Source organism: Grammomys surdaster, unplaced genomic scaffold, assembly GCF_004785775.1.
Source record: "Grammomys surdaster isolate TR1022 unplaced genomic scaffold, NIH_TR_1.0 136, whole genome shotgun sequence".
Classification (NCBI taxonomy): domain Eukaryota; kingdom Metazoa; phylum Chordata; class Mammalia; order Rodentia; family Muridae; genus Grammomys; species Grammomys surdaster.
In genome coordinates this window covers 16,502,992-16,524,185 of record NW_021604594.1, presented here as the reverse complement: position 1 = coordinate 16,524,185, position 21,194 = coordinate 16,502,992, and the positions used below count along the sequence as shown (strand labels likewise).

The 21,194-nt window shown below is 37.4% G+C and overlaps 1 protein-coding gene and 1 pseudogene across 1 annotated transcript in view; one reads left to right on the top strand and one right to left on the bottom strand.

The window, feature by feature from the left end:
- LOC114617323 overlaps positions 1-15,335 on the bottom strand; it is a 77,424-nt pseudogene extending 62,089 nt beyond the window's left edge.
- Positions 4,896-21,194, top strand: part of B3galt1 (beta-1,3-galactosyltransferase 1) — a 241,205-nt gene continuing 224,906 nt past the window's right edge. The window contains exon 1 of the mRNA XM_028762903.1: positions 4,896-4,926. The gene's annotated coding sequence lies outside the window, so the exon portion shown is untranslated. The remainder of the gene's footprint in view (positions 4,927-21,194) is intronic.

Genomic DNA, 21,194 nt, shown 5'->3' with positions numbered 1-21,194 from the left:
ACCTTTAAAATTAAGCCCGGAGAGCTGTCACTTCATATATTTTATAAACAACAATATACTTGTGATACTGCATTATGTATATTTCGTGTTGCTTGGATAACATGAAATATAACAGCACTGGAATGGTAGTCATAAATGAAAATGCAGTATAAATGACATTTTATGAACTTAAACCGAATCACTCTGCTCACACTAAGTTGCCAGGCTGCCTGCTTCCTCATGGCAAGCAATCTCCTTTTCCGTTTACTGCATCTGCAGTGAAGTTTGTGTTTGAAAACTTAAAAGTTTCAACTTAAAAGTCTGGGGGAGGGGAGAGAAGAAAAGAGGATAAACATCACTATGCTTACTGGCATAATGACTATTGAGGCTCAAGTGGAAGAATGAACCCATCATTCAATAACATCAATGCCAGAATGAAACAGAGTATCAGATTAAGTAAATAAATTAATATTTTGAAAGTAACATTGATTTTATGAAATTCTTTGATTTTATTGATTATTTCCTTAATTCATTAAAGAACAGGATAGACTAGTATTTTAAGCTGATAAGGAAGAAAATCAAGGCCTTACTTGTAGTTCTAGGATATTTATTGGATAACATTTTGAGAGTCTATTAATTCAGGAAGAAAAAAAGCAACACCAACGAAGGAGCCTAGTTTTAGCCTTGCCATTGATTAACTGTGTGAACTTAGACAAATTACTTTTCTGGCCTCTGATTTCCTGTTCAAATAATTCAGGTCCAACATGCTTTGGTAATACACTTTCTAGTTCCATTGACCTGTCTATGGTAAGAGAAGGATGTTGTACTCAGCTAATGGTTCCACAAATCTAAGTTTCTCATTGAGACATAAATGATGAGGGCTGAAGATATGACTAGTTGGTTAAAAGCACTGGCTGCCCTTCCAGAGGACAGGGGTTTACTTCCCCGCAGTCACATGGCTACTTACAATTCTCTTACTCCAGGGGCAGTGGATCTAGTGCTCTCTTTGAGCTTCTGCTGGTACTGCACACATGTAATATACAGACACTCATAGAGGCAAGGTACCCCATACATACAAATAAATAACAATATCAAGATTTTTAAAGACACAAACCTTTAGAAGTATGGAGTTCCAATCTTTCTGTGTGGTGTGTGTGTGTGTGTGTGTGTGTGTGTGTGTGCGCACGTGCGCGCGCATGGGTGTGAGGGGGAGTTACTCATTATAATCCATGACAGATCTATGAGTATTCTAAATTATATTGGTCAGCATATATAGTATCAGCACTGAGAACATTTAGTTTGCAAACTAAATATCTGCATAGCACAATTAGCACTGTACTCAATATCAGATACATTATTTTCTATGGTTTCAGAATTAATATACATTTTATTAGTGAGCCTATGGTCTTATTCAAATTATTTTCATGTGAATATCAAGTAACAAGTCTAATAATCAGTCTAAAATAGATACACATCAAGGAAGGATTCGTTTGAATATTCTTAAATTTATTTATTCACAGTACATTTTTAATTAATTGAAATACTATCACTTTTTCCTGAATTATAATTCAATTTGATGCACAAACTATGCATTAAGTAGTCATTGCACACTTACACAGAAAGGCAAATGGACTATACTACCTCAGATCAGCGTCCGTCCTCCTTCTATGGATGCAAAGCAAGTAACCTTGCAGTGTCAATACATTGAAATCACTGCTGTCTTTTTTGCAAGTTTCTGAAGGACACACAAGCTTTCATGGAGCCATCTGTGTATAAGTGATGTCTCATTCCCCAGATCCAGACACAAAAGTAGCCTGCTGCCATTGTTGATCAAAAGAAATAATTTAACTGGCATCCTAATCAGCGAAGAATGAACTCGTCCCTTTGTGTGCCTAATACCTCCATTCCACACTCCCTTGATGACAAACCCCAAAGACCCTACCAGGACATGTGTTCAGTATATGAAGCTGGATGAAAGACCTGTATTTGAGATTGTCTGTCACACCAAAGGGGGGAAATATATTCATTCTAAGATTACATGATAGACTAGAATATTATTTAGAAACTGCAATTGCCAAGAGTCTGTATAAAATGATGTTCCAAATAATGTCTCTTTAGAGAAGTTCTTTTGATCTAGGCAGTATGCTGTGAGATGAGGCAAGTACTGATAAAATATTTACCTGACTCTGGAAGATTCTTTTCCCTTAGAATAAGCTGACCTCACTTCCTCCCACTTCAGTGGGTTCTGCTCAAGGCTGTCACCTCAGCTGTTGCCTCTGAATGGGGGAAGGTGTCTTATCTTCAGAACTTTGTTTCATCCTCAAAACATCCCATGCCCCAGAGTTTTCCTTGCAACACAGTTTTCTATGCAGGTCAGTATGTACTACTAGCAAAAGCAGGCTGCCTGTGTTCTTCATTTCTGTTCTCATTGATGGCTTTGAAATACAAACATTTTGTTCACTAATGACTTTTATTTTTAGACTATCAGTTACTGTCTAAAGTTCTGGTAAACTACATCAAAGCCTTTTGTTTGTTTGACTTCTAGTTTGATTTTTCTTCAAGAATCAAATGTTTTCCTAGTTGGGTTGCTATTTATATACAAAGTGGAAGTCACAAATTAGTGGCTTTGGACCAGATACATGTCACAGATGTTCAAAAATGATCAAAATAATTGGATTAATTTTAACTAATTACTTTTAAATGGTACCATTTAAACTGATAAAGATTTTTCACATAAATCTCAAATTTCTGCTTTTCTCCAGTATGATCCAATCCTCTCCTGCAAAACCTTTAAATGCAAAAACATCATTTCCCTCATTTCTATTGCATACAACCTGGTCTCTCTCAGCTTTTGGATGTTGAACCCCGTTTTAAACAGATAGGGCCCACATATCACAAATTAACATTTTAAGAGAGTTTATGTGTGCCTGTGTGTTCCTGTTTTTGTAAAGGTGTACATGTGTGTGCATGGAGGCCACAGGTAGACGTGGTAGACGTTTCACCGATACTCTCCGCTCAACCTCACCTTTAGAAATAGCGGACTCTTACTGCACTCACAGCTCATCACATGACTAGGCTGTCTGACCAATAAGTACCGGGCATCGTGCTGTCTCTACCTTCCATGCACCAGGGTTATAAATGTGTGTGAGACCATGCTCAGCTGCATGGGTGCCATGGAATCTAAACTTGGTCTTTGTGATCCAAGCAATTTTCTGACTGATCCATCTCCCCAGCACCTGTAAATGAGCATTTTTTTTTTTTAGCATTTGATAAGATTCTACATGATGAGCAATGTCTGAGCACACTTGAAATTTGACCTAAGTATCCCAACTTTATTAGGATGCCTTTATTTTTAAAGGCATCTCCAAATTGTTTTCATTAATTTTCCAATCCTGTCCCCAATAAACGTTAACTTAGAACTCTGAGAGCTAAAATGTGAACTGAAAATACAAATGTGTCCTCTAAGGAGAGTGTTTATAATCCAATTGGAAAGACAGCCATCTGAAAGACCATTGGTTATGATCTACTGGTGCTGTTTTAATAGCCCACATCATGATCAAATCTCTACTTTCTTGACATAGCAGCTTCATGTGTGTACACACTATATCTATCCTTTCTTGCTTTCTCTTTTTTGCTCATAATAACCCCATTCCATAGTGAACTACTGAAACAGTTCTGATTAAGCCTTCAATTTTCTCCACCTTCAGTACATGAACTGAATACAGAAGATATATTTCAAATATTATCTTCTGTTATTCCACCCTTTGCATATTTTAACAACAATAATACCTAACAAAGTATGAGTCCTGTCAGGATTAAATAGAGTAATTCAGGTACATCTTAAGAATGATGTTGTGCAGATGTTGGTGCAAAACATGTTAGCTTTTATTAATAATACATTTCTGCTTAGTTCTCACTAACAGCATTGTTATCAGAGTTGGGCATTCTCTACTTGAAACCTTGTCCTTTGGTTTACCTTTCCTGACATCACACTATTGATTGGCACAGCTTTTTTCTTGTAAATGCCTGAGTGTTACGGTGTTCCATACTTGGCTTTCTATTTTCTATCTACTCCTTCACCATAATAATTGTATCCTGTGCATGGCTTGGGAAAGTATCTCTGCTCCCAGGACTCTTCTATTTAAATTCCCTTTCTTGACCGCAAACTTGCATAGCCAAAAGTATCTTCATGCTGTGTCTACCAGGCATCTCAAATTCAGACTCCCGATTTCCTTCACACATTCATTCCTCCCATTTTCCTCTTCTGCTTGAGGGCCCCCCCCCACCAAATGACAGCATGATTTTCTCTTAAGCTATACATCACCCAGTGCTTTTTTGATCATCAACAGATGGCCATGGGCACCACACGGTGCTGGCGTAAGACAAGTGGTCTCGATGCAGACTCAGAGAGCCACAAGTTCAACAGCCAACACTTTCCACCACTCCCTGGTGTTATACCCTGCTACTTAAATTGTAGAAAATGATTGGCAATGGTGGCTACAGATTTTTCACCATCAGAAGCTTCAAGGGTGGATTTTTATAGCAGTCAAACTCTTGCGACTCTAAACTATATCTTAATTTGTATTTAAGCACAATGAGAAAGATCGTGTCAGACATGCAAGAGATGCTGATGTAATCCACTGCTAAGCAAACCACGGAATGCAAGAAGCTCTGGTTCCAATCCCATTGCTGCTAATAAGTAAACCACAAATAAATACATATCAGACACAGCCTACAAGCCACATGCTTTGTCCATGATCTTTGGAGTGATTCATATTATGCTTCTGGTGACACTTTTGGGCTAGTGGCAGTCCAGTAGAAGACTGATTTTTCAGTGAGCCTTAAATCTTTCCATCTGGGAACCAGCATTTAGTGTCTTCTCTAATGTCATCCTATCAGAGAAACCAAAGAACTAACTGATCTCAACTGGTGCTCCATAACTTGCAGGTCAGCCAGGGCAAGAGGGGGAGGGGAATACAACCCCAAGCCTAGCTTAGTCTTTTTCTAAGATACTTCATATTGCTTTTCTGAGTATTTCAAACAAGCAGATGCTGTTTTGGTTGCTATTGTCACCTACTTTCCTCCAAAGAATGCAAGTTCTGCAGGAAGCCTGGCTCCCTGGTTTATATCACTATTGTGATCCCACCACCTATGAACTTTGCGAAATTTGACATCGGGTGAGAAGGTAGGAAGTGCATGAGCTAATTAATGCTTTTGACATACAAAATGGTGTACACCCCTTCACCACATAAGACTAAGACCATGATTATCTGTAAGGATGAAAATGCCCTGAACAAATAAGGCATACAAGGATTCATGGATTTAATTCTTCACATAAGTAAGCTTGGTGAAATTCTTAGTTATAAAGAAAAGATAAAACTAAACTACATTAAATCTTTCTTGGCTTCTTAATAGGGAAAATGATTTAGCTCTATTAGCAGTGAGGAATTCAAATGTCTTTTAATCTAAGTTGATTACTCAAATATCTTGGAGATTTTTCTATTTTTCTAATTTTAACAGATTTTTGTACATATTAATTGGGTATAACCACACAGTTATCCAGTCTACTCAAGGAAATTAATATTTCCCATTCCCTTCTGTCTTTATCTTTGTCATTTCTTCAAATATACATATATATACATATATATATGGAACCATCTGTCAGTGTGGACCAGGCATGTGAATACCAATCCTTCACTCCCAGCTTTGCACTGGCTAGGATTACAGATATGAGTCACGAAGCTGAGCTGCTGGCTCATCCCTGGATGGTTGAAATCTTCATGCTCTTCTCTTCTAGGTCTTCGTAAAATAACAAACTTCTATCCACCTGGGTTTAGGTGTGCCAATAACCAGTCTCCTTTAATCCATATCTCTAAAGCTCACTTCCCAACTTCTATTAATTACTGTTCAACATTCAGGGTGAGTAGCTTGTAGTTTCCACATATGAAGAGGAGATAACAGTGGTTTATATTCTAGGCTAGGTTTACTTCTTTGCATGTGCTCCTACAATTATGTCCATGTTGCTACAAATGGCAGAATTTAATGTTCTAATTAATGATTTTCTCTAAATGATATTCTCAAAATATACACATTTTTTTTCTTTCTTGTCTCGATGGACACCTATTTTGACTTCAGACTCTACCTGTTGAGAACATTCACACAAAAACATGAGAGCTTAGGTATCTCTTACATATTCATTCCATTTTGATAAATATCAAAAGTGGGGTAACTAGAAATTTACTTGTTTTTAGGCTTTCAAGAACCCTTCTTGCTGTTCTCCACAGTGGCTCTATTAATTTACATTTTTATCAACTAAATAAGAATTCTTTTACTCACACCTTCATTAATATTTATTGCTACTTCTTATCACACTAATAGTCATTCTTACTAGTATAAGATATCTCATCATAGTTTTGTTGACACTTCTGTCATGGCTAAATATGCTGAGTATATTTTGCGTGTATTTATTATCACTTTGTATTCTGTCTTTTGAGGCATGTCTATTCAGATAATTTATTTACCCATTTAAATTGGATTACTGATTGTTGCTTAATTGATTTTTATATATTCCAAATACTAGTAATATTAAATGAAATATTAGTGCATATATATATACACACACACACACACACACACACACACATATATATATACACACACACACACACACTGTGTATATATATATTTTACAGGTATCTCTTTAGTCCGTTGATGTTTCCTTTTGTGTAGGGATTTATACCAGGAATGCAGTTATAGTTCACTGTGCAACAAGTAATAAATATAATACTTTACATCAATGCAATAAGGGACAAAATCATCTGATCTAAATATCTACAGAAAAGTTTATGATGGACTGCAAGGTGTCTTCATGATAAAATCCTTGAACAAAATAAGTATAGAAAAGTCATCTCATGACCAGAGAAAAGGCAATATATAAGTCTTATAGTCTTATATAAGTCTTTAGTCCTACTAAATAGGAATAACCTGAATGCAGTTGTCTGAAATATAAGTGCATACATCGATTGATGTTATTCAATACAATATGGGAAACTTTATCAAGGTCAATTAAGAAAGAGAATGAAATAAAAGGCTTACAAAGAAAAAGAGAAAGGGTGATTGTCCCTTTTGTTGAATGATATGATTCATATGTAGATGAAAATCTAAAGACTACAAAAGATTATTAGAACTAATTAAGGAATTATATAAAATTGCATTCTATGACGACAACACACAAAAATCAGCAGGATCTTATCCTATGAGCAGTTTTGATGGGAAAGAATTATGAAAACAATCACATTCTAAATCACTTCAAATAAAATACAATTAAAATACTTTACAATAATTGTAACCAATGATGTTACCATGAAAAAATAATGACCAACACACATACACACACACACACACACTCACACACACACACACAATTAATGGACTGGGAGAATAAATATTGTTAAAAATGTATCTGAATTGGTTGGTTTTTGTAACGATAACACAAACCTAGCCATATTTTGGAAATAATAGTTGAGAAAATGTTTCCATAATATTGACCTGTAGGTGAGTCTATGGAGTTTTTCTCAATTAGTGATTGATGGGAGAGAGCTCAGCCCATTGACTGGTGGTCCTGGGTTGTGTAAATAATTAGGATGAGTAAGCAATGAAGTGCAAACCAGTGAGCAACAGTCTCCCATGGCCTCTGCTTCAGCTCCTGGTTCAAGCTTTGTGTTCTTGCCTTGGCGGAATACAACTAAATATGGCCCAAAATATGTAATCCAAATAAAACCTTTCCTCCCCAAGTTGCTTTTGTTCATAATGTTTTATCAAACCAATAGACATCCTAAATATGACAGTACCCAAAGTGATTATTGATTCAATATAATTCTCACTAGAATACAATGGACATTTTTTCACACAACTAGGAAATAAAATCTTTATGGATGCACAAAAGAACTCTAAAACACAAAGCAATCTATAACAAAAGAACTAATCTGAAGGCACCATAATACCTGAGTTCAAACATACTACAGAAACATAGGAAACAAAAAAAAAGTATTATACAGGCACAATAATCTGCACCATTTGAGAATGGTAGTGATTCCAGAAGTAAAACTCATCTAAATCTATCTGCTTCTCAACAGTGCTAACAGAAATGTATACTCATGAAAGGATAGCATTTTCAATGAATGCTGCTGGGAAAACTAAAACATATACTCAGAACAATAAAATCAGACCTGTATCCTTCACCTTGTATCAAAATCAACTAATAATGGGTCAAAATGCTAATACATAACCTAGATTTGTTTACTAAAAGCAAAGGGACCCTGACAAATACAGAGACAAATGCTCACAGCCAACCATTGAACTGATCACAGAGACTCCAATGCAGAAGTTAGAGAAAGGACTGAAGGAGCTGAAGGGGTTTGCAACCCCATAGGAACAACAACAATATCAACCAACCAGACCCCCCAGAGATCTCAGGGACTAAACCACCAACCGAAGATTACACAAGGAGGGACCCATGACTCCAGCTCCATATGTAGCAGAGGATGGCCTTGTGTATCAGTAGGAGGAGAGTCCCTTGGTTCTGTGAAGACTCGATGCCCCAATGTAGGGGAATGGCATGGAGGTGAGGTGGGAGTGGGTGGGTGGATGGGGGAGTACCCTCATAGAAGTAGGGGGAAGGGATGGGATAGAGGGTTTGTGGAGGGGAAACTGGAAAAGGAAATAAGATTTGAAATGTAAAGAAAATATCCAATAAAAAAAAAGAAACTAAAAGGAAGTGGTGGTTTCTAGACAATTATACCCAAAGTGCAGGAAATAAATATAAATACACACAAATGGAACTTTTTCTCTGTCTCACTTAACAACAATCATGATCATGACCAACATGATACTCATATTAAGGTTGGTTTAATATTCATGACCCCATACTTCATCTCTCCCATTAATGTACATTGCTGGTATTGGAGATAAAAGGCATCTTCTGAGCTCTTAGAAAAGTCAAAAAAAAAAAAAGTAAACTGAAAGCTAAGCAGTCTGTAGAGTGTTCATACTGCAACTTGAATTTACGATGCTGCCCAATGCTACCCAGGACAGGAACAAAGAAGAGAATAAGAGTCATGTTTGACTCATTTCTTTAGACTTCCAAAGCATCCTATAGCCTCTTCCTCATACCTGTCATGCTGACTGGCAATGGCAGGCACACATATTTACTCTTCTTGACAGAATGCATTCTTCCAAAATTTTTTACTTTCATGAGGTTCATTGAAATGGAGCTGTAAAATTTCATATTTACAAATGTTGATCATACAGATGAACTGGCATGCTTATTTAGAGGAGTCTGGGAACATTAAGTAGGCCTGATCTGTAGGGTAGTTATACTCCTGGCAATGACCATACTGGCAATCTTTGTGCGGTTCTATTGCTCATGGCAACCTAGATGCTTAAGCACTTGTTTTGAACTACATCACTGTCTTAGGGGTTCTATTAAAGTGAAGAGACACCATGACCATGACAATGCTTATTAGGAAAACATTGAATTGGTTCTACCTTACAGTTCATAAGTTTAGTCTATTATCCTCAAGGGGTCAGGGGGACATTGGGGCAGGCAGCCAGACATGGTCTAGCAGAAATTGTGGTCATTTGTTTAGTCATAAATCCTGTCTTTTGAAGAACAGTTGACAAAGATACCCAACATCCCCCTCTGGCTTTCACATCCATAGATCCAAGTGTTTGGACCACACACACACGCACACACACACACAGAGACAGAGAGAGACAGAGAGAGACAGAGAGAGACTAAAGAGAAGGTGAGAGAGAAAAATGAAATTTGGGAATCTTAAACACCCAAGTCATATATTGCTTGAGTATCTAATTCCATCACTCAAATGATTTGGGAACACAAGGACATCTTTAACACAATTTCAGATTCTATTTCCATACTGTTTTATAAACCAGATGCCTATGTATTTATTTCTGTATATATACATAAGCAATGTTTACTGTATCTGTATAAATTAAAAAGTGAATGGAGAAGAAAATACAAATCAACCTTCAGGAGTAGCATTTAGTTGGCATTGTTCATGTATTCAGTCTTTATCCATTGAGTATACACTAATAAGCATGGAGACATGGAACTGAGAGTTCTACATCCAGATCAGCAGGCAACAGGAAGAGAATGTCCCTCACCTGGCTTATTTGAGACATCAAAGCCTGCCCTCAAGAGGCATGCTTCTCCCAACAAAGCCACAAGGCCACACCTCCTAATAGTGCCATTCCCTATGGGTTTATGGAGGCCATTTTTATTCAATCCACCATCTTCACCTAAATCTCTCTTTTATATGTAGACATGGTAGGTATATATAATTGAACTCGACTAGCAAGATAACTTAAAATCAAAAAGTAAGATAGAATAGCACAAGATGATTGGGCGTCCGTGTTCATGGTTCTGATGAGGGTATTTGGAATCATTAGAACTAGTTACTATAATGACAATTATTATACTGGAGTAGTGTTGATATTTTTTGATGCTGGCTATCACTGGAATTTGCAGAATTTTAAAATCACAAGCCAGAAGTGTTATGCCTAAAGCAATAATATTAAATGTGCTCAATTGTGTTGTTCCAGATGAAAGGGAAGTTCCCCCTGGCAGGAAACCAGTAAACGGCATCATGATGAGTCTAGAAAAGGTTGGGAGGTGCTGTTCCCTATAAAATTGGAAATAAGTGTGCTCATTGATTTGACTTACATCTTCTTCCAATACCCTGAGCCTGGAGACAAACAGGAGGATCCTTCAAGTTTACGTACTGAAGTTATCTTCAAAGTATTTTACTAGTTTTTATTCTGACTGATAGATCCCTGCAAATTTTATTCAGTGCTCCCAAACAGGAGTCTTCCTTGCCAGATTTTTTTTTATACTGAGTTTTTAGATGAGCTTTAGCACGGTTCAACTTGGTAGCCCTGCTGTACTACACAACTTAATTGCAAGTAGATATTAGTGACAATGAAAAAAGTTCCTTTTTGGAATGTTTTTATGTTTCCAGTCTTCCTACACCACTGTGAGCATCCTTGCCCCGGGCTCCCTTCTGCTCTTGTGGAATTCTGATACTCCCTGTAAGCAAAACTCCAAGATTTATGGTAGACTACTTGTGAAAAGAATTCCACCAGCCACTGAGGTTCAGGAAAGGGTGCCTGCTAGGCTGGCCACTGTGTCCTTACCACCCTGATTCATTTTTCAGAATGCCTCCAGAATTTTTGTAGCAAAATCATAAGAAACAAAAGTGAATTACAGTAATAGAATAGAAGCTTACCATTCTTAACAATATCCAATTCTTCTCTGGAAACTTTTCCTCAGGAAAAAAAAAAAAGCTTAGGCAGACAAAATATAACACTTAACAATCATGTTATGAGTTCAGGGATAGAAAGCCATGGGCGCTGTGGTGCATTGAGAGCTAGTTCAATAAGTGCTGGGTTGTCAACATGGCTGATCACGCCCAGTTGCCAAAGATGTGTTGATATTATTCTATCTTCGGCCACTCCCAATAAAGTTGACAGTTAGTGTGTAGCCTCTGGGGAAATGTCTACTTACCCCCAAGAGAATGTTTCATAACTACTGAAGGGAAAGTTATCAGTTACTTGTGGATAAACAACATATTCCTGAATGGTGTTTAGTAGTGACGAATTCTCAATTCTTTTCTGATAGCTCATAATGATAAACAGGAGGAAAGCTTAGAGTTTATATCTCTTGACCTTTCCTTTTGTAGGAAGGTATCTGAAGCATGGCTAGGAGTATATTAGTGTAAATAGTGAATCAAATTTCCTGAAGATAATCTTGAGAGACTACAATGAACATCCCAACCATCCTTGTTAAGATCTGAGAGCCTTTCTGAGAGAGCAAGGCTCCCTGGGTACAGAAACAAAAGGCCTTCTTGCTTGTGGGGAGGACTTGTAATTTCTGCCAAACTTTCCTCCATTCAGCATCTTGTTAAAAGTAGATCTTTTCTGGGCTAAAGTGTGTGTATGTGAAGGAGGGGTTTTATTTTATAATCATCCTGTGCCTCTCACTCTCTTTCCCCTATGCCCCTTATAGTCTCTTTGCTTAACCCAACAATATAGTTTCTAGCATAGCCAAAGCTAACTTTTTCTATATTTCTGGTAGCTATTTGGTTTTTCCCCATTTTCCTTATCTGGCATCAGCCACCACCATGTGATCCAATTAGACTCATAGCCACAGCAGAGGAAAATCAGATGCTTGTGTAAATGCACCTAGCAAACTGAATTGAATCGACCTAGTTCTGAAACCATTCATTCACTGGCATGCTCAAGGACCTCCTCAGTCCTTTGAGAAGAAAAAGGAGGGGAAAGGTTAGCAAAAGAAAATAATAGCATCAGGCTAGTCAATGATCATTGGCTTGCCAAGTGTAATCTTTCTCTGGCAATCTATTTTGTTAGAAGAAGTTATTAACATATTTGCTTAGTTTGTAGCAGTTAGGAGATCTTAAGGTTGAAGTATGATGCTATTTAAATCATTCATACAGATTTTCTGGAAGAAGCTCATGAATTCTGGAATAGCCAAGCAAAGGCTCTCAAATCCTTATCTCTCAGTCTGGATTCACTCTTATTTGCAGTCCTGAATGTCTGGTTCAGAAGAACTCTCACTGTGATATCCTCCTGACATACTAGACTCAGAAAACCCAACAGGACTCATTGTCCACACTCCAAGGCAGCGCTTCTCACTGTCAGACTATTATTGTGAATAGTCCTCACCTTTCAAACCTTGAACTTATCATTGGTCCTTTATAGGACTACAGTTGGCCTTGTGTACCACTTATATCCTGAAACTTTGTCCAATTTATTTATTAGCCTCTGTAGTATTTTTTAATGAATCATTTTGTTCGTTCTATAGATTAAATTATTTAATTAATGAATTATTTTTCTTCTGCTTCTGAACTCTGGGATCTCTTCTTTTTCTTTTTCTTTCTTTTTTCTTTTTTCTTTTTCTTAGCATATCAATCTTGAAAGAACTTAGAGTACAATGTTTGACAGGCATGATGAGCACAGATGTCTCTGTCTTGTTTCTACTCCTCATTTCAGTCTTTTATCTGAGTATGATATTACTTCTGGGAGTTTCTTTACCTTGTAATCTCTGTTGAGTGTTTGCTTTTTCTTTTATTCTTCTCTCACATTTTACATCCTAACTACAGTTTCCCCTCCTTCCACTTTTCCCAGTCCTCTGTCCAGCTCCTCTCCCCTCCCCCAGATCCACTCATCCCTGTTTCCCTTCAAAAAAAACAGCAGGCCTCCCAGGTCTATCAACCAAACCCGGCATAACAAATTACTATAAGGCTAGGCACAAGCCCTCATATCAAGGCTGGGTGAGGCAACCCAGTAGGAGGAAGAGTGTCCTAAAGGCACCTAAAGAGTTAGAGACAGCCCCACACCCACTGTTAGGATTCCCACAAGAACATCTAGCTACAGAACCATAACATATATCCAGATGACATAGGTCAGACCCATATAGAATCCATGATTGTCAACTCAGTCTCTGTGATCTTGTCGAACCTGATTAGTTTATTCTGCAGGTCATGTTCCGGTGGTATCCTCATGTGTTTACATATTGTGACTCAGTGGTTGATTTTCTTAACATCAATGAAGATGTGCATACAATTTCCCAACTGATTCTGTTAATGTGTAACCTTGATCGGGTTTGTTATTTTTGAACCACTTTTGCAATAATAGTTTGCCAGACTTAGTTTACTAGTAGTCTAGTCTATTAATAATTTCATCATCTTTGTTATAATGCTGGCCAGTTGTTTTCCTTTCCCATGGTGACTTTATCTAGATTTAGCCTCAGGCAATGCTGCCTCATAGCATGAGCTAGAAAGTTTTCCCTGTTTTTCACAAGAGTTTGAAGAATATATTACACTTTAATATTCAGTAAAACTCACCAGTGAAATAACTGATCCTGGGATTTTCATTGTTGGAGGTTTCTGATCATTCCTTCAATCTCTTGTTGTAAGTCTGTTCTATTTCTTCTTAAGCAAATGTGGGAGCTTCCGTGTTTCTAAGATTTCTTTCCTTTCTAATCACATTGTATCTTCCCTTCCATCATCAAGGTTTAAATAAAACTGGAGGTCAGAATAAAGATGTTGGCTTGTTAAAAGTCTAAATGGAAATATGTTTTTAAAATTCTAAGCCAATGTTCTTACCAAAAGAAATCAAAGGAGACAGGACAGTATCTTTATCTTTTGTATGATAAATGCCTCCTAATTAGATATCCTCTGTACCTTAAAACAAAATTCGTAAAAAAGTACATGCTATATCTAACTTTCAGGAGACTTGTCTAGACCTACTTTTCCCCCTCTAAAGGGTAGATTGTTCTGAGCCTCCAGATACAAAGAACATGCAATATTTATAAAAAATAAATTTTGCTGTAGAATTTATGATATAATTTACTTGTCATTTTCTTATCATGCTCTTATACCTGGAAATTGTTTAGCTGCTTTGTATGCATGGCCAAATCTGGAAGAGCAGAAGAGGCATAGGGGAAACAGACTAGATACATTGTAATTACCTCCGAAAAAAAATTAATCAAGAAATATTGCTCACATCTCAAAAATATCTCTGATCTTATCTGTATCTTCAATATTTTGCCTAAACATCCACTACTTTTTAAATTCATGCTCAACTAAACTATCTTTTACCTTTTACATTCAGCACAGAACATTAAGTTGCCTCAGAGGGGAAAGTAAATTCTTCTTTCCATCTCCCCCTTCTTTACTCCATCTATACACACACACACACACACACACACACACCGGAGCCTAGTTGCTTCACAAGTGCACTCACTCAACTATAAGGGAACACTCACTCTATGCTGTGCAGGCACGGTGTTAATTTAAGTGTTGAACACACGGCTACTGACTGTCGCACACTTAGTTCATGATTCCTTTTATCAAAGACTTGGTTCATCCTGTCCAGAGTTCAGCAATAGAGTTTGATAAACTCACATAGAGTGGAAGCTAAAGGGTAGTGTAGCCATGACCCTGTGTGTCTCCTTCCCAGGAAACAGTTAATGGTGTTATCCAGGAAGTATCATGAACTGCACAAAAGGGCAGTTAGCAACTTGAACACTGACAAAAAAGCAATTCTTTTTGCTAAAGAGGGTAGAATAAATCTTCCCTTTGCCTTTGCACACCCTGAGCTGCTGATCCAGCAGAGAATGCTTAATACTCACATCTACAGAAGGCTGCAGGGTCAACCAAAGCAACAAGAGCCACACCGGGAGTTAACCAGAACAGCACAAAACCAAAATTTTGCTGACCATACTGGGGAAAGCAAAGCCTTGAAGCTATTGACAAAAACTGTGTCCAGATGAATCATAACAGCCAAGAACTAACAAGTCCAACAGTAACTAAGAGAGAATACGGATTGCCCATCTCAGAGGGGACAGTCTGGACCAAGAGTGGCTACAGAGATCAGGCTACATGCCAATGCCCTTGTCCCTGTGACACAGAGCTATGGATAGTCTGAGACTGAATGCCAGCTCCACCACTATCCCACTGTGACATTTTGTGGTGCATTGAACCTCGCAGAAGCTTAGACAACTTGTCTGTAAAACAAGCTTACAAGATTTGTGAGAATAAGAGAGAGTGGATGGAAAGTAGGTATTTGTTAAAGAGCATGTGCTTTTTATTCTGAGGAACTACTCGGCACCACAAAGCAATTCTTCAGTAGTTTTCTTAAAGTTGCAGGCTGTCATCTGCTGTTCCACATCAGGGCTCATAGCCCTGATGTAGGGAGATTTTAACTGTGTCTATTCTGTTCCAGTGAGGGGCACTTTTTGATTAGTTTCTTAAGTGTTTCTCATATGTTTACATGTTTCCTTCTTGTTCCTCAATGCTAGTTGTGCTTTTTGGACAGACAATAACTTATTTTTGTTCTCACTGATTGTCATACTTTTAAACATGATGAGCTCTTAATAAATATTTAATATTTTGTATGCCTCTCTTACTTCATGGTGGCATGTTTTTGTTTTAAAATGTCATGAACTTAAACTTTGAACAACTTTATATATGTACCAGTATGTATTATGTAAATACATATATCTATATATCTATTTATATATCTATAACTATATCCATATCCAATCTGTGCAGGAAGGTCTTCACCATACTGGTAGGTGACACAATTTCCGTTGTTAGAAAGGAACACTAAAAATGGAACGTTTGCAAGTATTTATCTAAGTTAAATTCTAGAAATATTACAAGCATATGAGAAGACATCCCCACTCTGCTTCAGATAAAAAGCAGTCATTCATTTTTCTAAGACAGTTTTATTACATAAAAAGTACTTAATATAAAAAGATCTGAAGAAATTAAGACTTTAAGCAGTAGGCAGTTGTTGTCCTCAGCGTGGACCCTTAAGCACAGTTCTCATATTCTGTTAGTTGTTGCTAGTTTTAGCCTTCAGGCTCACAGATAATGGTTTTAAAATCCAGAACAACCCTATGTGCATGTTTATAGCAACCCAGCCTTGGCCATGATGATCTTACTGTTAATTATTTTTTAATACGTAGCTTCTCACGAAGCATTGCATAATCTGTTTGAGTTGTCATCCTTAAAGATGGGAAAAGTGGAAAGACCAGAAAGCACTTCCTTGGATCTCAGAATTATAACAGCCACAGAGCAAAGGCCTTTAAGAAGTCAACAGCTCCACACCCCATGCCCCTGCATCATGCTACTCTCCACTACCACATCCACAGGAAATGGTGCAGCCCTGTCTTGGTGTATTTCCGCATCTGCTGAATAGTACTTGCATCCAGAGTGAGAGACAGAACCTGAGTTCCTTAATACCACAAGTATTAAAAACCTCCAAACTATTTTACTGGTGTTATGTAAGCCACCACTGCCATTATCATAACGAGAGACTGCCAGCTGTCTTCAGCCAGACCCTGCACGCTCAGTTCATGAGCACAAGCTGTCCATAGTCTCACCATTCTGGTTTTGGACAGGTGGTGGTACTGAGCCTTTGATTTTAAGGCTTAGTCAACAAAGTCCTGGGCATTAGTCTTATTAAACAAGAAACTGGTGATACAAGGCTGGCTTTTGATTGCGCCATTCTGAAGTGGGAGTGTAGTACCTATTAACAGTGCAGAATCAGAGTTCCGCTTGATGGGTCAGGCCATTCAAGTTTAAACACCTCCTACTTACAGTGTGATCTTGGGCATCTTAATTTCTGTGTGTCTATTTATCCTTCCATAAAATATTGATAAGTATATGGCATCTCTGATTATGGTAAGGATGAAATAATACTAATAATGCCCGTCAAGCATTTGGTACTTAGAATATTTTCAGTAACAATAGTAGCAACTCCAAGCCTCATCGAAGGGACATAGAATGAACCACAGGGTTTGTAGCCACTTCTGCACTATTGACAGGCACTAGAGTTGACGGTGAATCTTTGTCTTTCACCCCTTCCAGCTCCAGACTGAATGATGGGGTAGGGGTGTGAGGGGTGCAAACATTCCATGAGTCTACAGTCAAAATTTTATTCTTCTCCCCATACCAACACTTCGGTTTGCTTTTTCTGTTTAACTTTACACTCTCCTCTTTTGACTCTTTGGCTCTCTAACAATACCCTCTTCCATATTCCTTCTAGTGGGAGAAAGCAACCACTAGATCAGTAATGTGTAATGAACGTTTTCCTCTAATTGCACAGAGAGCACAGAGAAGGCCCCTATGGGAAAAATTAATCAACAAATGCCATCAGTAAAGAGAAGCAGGGAAACTGATGGGTATTCTCCAGAACAGTATTCTGTCATCTAAATTGGGAACTACACTTAAAAAGAGATTCACACTAATATCCTTTCAAATCTAGTTAATCCGAAGAGAGAAAAAGTACTATATTCAAGAAGACGCACAAATCACATTTGGAGAACATTATTATCTATACATATTCTTAAGTTGCATCTTAACACAAGTTTAAGGAGGATACACCTTAGCTTGATAATCTTGAATATTAACCAAATCCAAGCCAAGTACAGACTAACACTTATTGAAATTCCATAACACACCTCAGAAATCTAGCAGTTACCTCAAGGGAAAGGCATGAACAGAAGTGATCAGAAAACAAAAAAATACCTGAAGAAATAACCTGTGCACTTGGCCACATGTGGCTCACTCTTCTCAGTTCCTTACACAGAATCCTAACAATTAACATGATATACCCGTAGAAATGGTAGGAACACATGAAACCACCTTTCCTACCAAGAAGGCTCATAAAATATATTTTGGGCAATAAAAACTTATTTTGACATGACAACATGAAAATCTGTTTAGAATTATTTATTGACAATTAGTAGATGTTTTTTCCCATTTTTTTCCTCTGAATGGTACAAATGAAAATAACATCTTTGAAACCCACTTCTCAGCTGTACATATGTGTAAATTACCCTGTGCAAATTACAAGTTTTCTTGTGAGCCTTATTAAATTCTGTCAAAGCTGTGATTAGAACTGATTTTGTACTGTTGGGTATTTGTGAAAATTGACAATGAAGGGTTGTGAGCTAATCTCTCGAAAAGACTTTTTAAAAAATGTTTGACCAAATGTCAACAAATTAATGAGATGCCCAGATATATAAATATTCAACCTCACTCACCACAAATATTTTCATTTATGTGAATTCTAGACTCAGTTTAGAAACTGCTGGAGGGGTGGTTCTCAACCACCACTGTCCGTGATACCTTGAGGGTCACATATCAGATATCTTGATATATATATATATATATATATATATATATATATATATATATATATGATTCATAACATAGTAAAATTACAGTTATGAAACAGTTATGAAATAATTTAATGGTCGGGAGGTCGGCACAGCATTAGAAAGGTTGAAAACAACTATGCTAGAGTATGCTAGAGAGCCTCTCCCCGTGATGATCCAGATTGTTTCATTGTCAACTTAGTTATCTGGAAGCCTGGTGAATGAAGATAATACTACTACTGTCCCTTGTCCCCTCTAGTAGATATCTGCCACATAAATGTGCCTGTAGAATGTTAGGATATCCTCACTGGTGGAAACATTTTTTTTAAAGGAAGTACTTAATATTTGTCCTCCTGACCAAATGTTCACCATTCATATCATGTACTCTCACCTGTCCCAAGTTTTGGTACAGTTTAGTTTCCCTGTGGAGAAACTAGTCATTTATACGTGTTCGCTATAACTCTCAATATTTGGACCTACTGTATAGACCCATGAAGGCTTTAGGGAAAATAGGAGTAAGCAAATTAGCCACACAAAAATATGAAATCATAAAACTGATTGTTCAAATTTTTCAGTCTGACTATTTTCAGTATAGAATCATTCTTGATAGACTTGATTTTTCCACCTAACTATTAGCGTTTTCAATCCCCTTCTATATGAATTTCAGTTAAAACTCTAAGGAACCTAATTTGAAGCCACTCTGCTATTAAGGAAGAAGAATTGTACTTCAGTGTCTTGTGCTTCAAGCATGTAATTGGAAAGAAAAAAGGCATCAAAAATGAGAATAATGGCAAAGCAGTCAGGCATTGAGCTGGCATATTTGAAAGTTGTGACTTATCCTGGATTAGTCATCCAAAGCTTATTGTTGGTACAGCAGAGGGAAAACTGATTACAGTGTATAATCTGTACCAAATTTGACCATGTTCCCTTAATAAATGCTCAGTTTTGGAATGTCTCTTATAGATGTCCTGTCTAAATTTTGGAAAGGAATAGTGTGGTGGTAGACACGAGAAAAATGTGCCCTATCGACCCATGGATATAGATATTTGATCTCTAGTTAGTGGTGCTGTTGGATAAAGTGATGGAACTTTTAGCACAAAATGCCATGGTGAGGACTTACATCACTTAGAGGAGGAGTCTGAAAATATCTAGCCTCGCCCCACCTCTAGCTCACTCCCTTTTTTTCAAATGTGTGGGTAGAGGTACGCTCTCTGAGCTTTCCCTCTCCAACTGCCTGCTTATGCCTCTCCCATCAGTATGTACTCACCTTTGGGATCTGTAAGCTCAAATAAAGCCTTCGTTCTGTAGGTCACCTTAGACCATGCTAAAAACTAAAAAATATGCACAGACCACCTGAAAAGCCACTACTAAGAAAATCAAGAAGAACATCCATTTGTTATGAAAAGTGCTTCCTGTGAAGGGTAGAATTACTGAGGCAAAAATAAAAAAAAATTAAAAAGCAGGAAGAGACAAACTCAGAAAGGACATGACAAAGCTAGACATGATGCTTCAACTGGATGGAGATAGTACCATTCTTTGAGATAGGCAATACTGAGAAGTAGTAATGCATCCAATGTGGAGTAGGAGGAGGCATACTGAGTTGGTAGTTGTCCTTTGAAATACATGTAGGGCATTCAAATGGAAGCATGTGGAGAGTAGATTAGTTTGAAACCTTTTGAATTGCAAGAGAGAGAAATTTGCGCTGAAGAATAAGATCTGAAGACCTGCAAGCTTTTGGTCACTGAATCCTTAAGACAGGCCTAGATCGAGGGAGATTATACAGTGTGACACAAACGGAGTCTATAAAGAAATCTGATGCTTCATTAATGGGTAAGTGTAGACCCAGTGTAGAAGTGCTGTATAGCAAGCTGGAAGTGGATAATATCAGCGCTGAAAACATATACTAACATGTCCCTGCAGCAAAAAGAATAACTTGGGAGAGCTATTCAGGGATGTATTAACAGTGTTATTTGAAGCCATCCACTTTCAGAGTATATAAATAGTATTGCTTAAATTTAGAGTCATGTGTGAAAGATGATTTAGTTAAATTTAGACGAATATCTAATAAATCATTTGCCAGAAGTTACAAAGAAGGAATGAGGTACATGTTAACGGATTATTTTAACCCTTCGGAATCACTAATATACAGAATATTCATCTATCAATAAATACAGACTTACCTCAAGGTTAAATTATAACGTTAAATCATGAACTATGTTAGATACTTTTCATGTTACTCTGATAGAGGTTTCTAAAACAGGACTTGGGTAATGTCTCATTAGTTAAGAAGTCCTATTACCAGCACCTGAATGATAGTTCACAACCATCTGTAACTCCAGTTCCAGGTTATCTGATGCCATCTTCCAACCTCCACAAGCACAAGACACATCTATGGTGCACAGATATACATGCAAGCAAAACACCCATACATAGGGAAGGGAAGGGA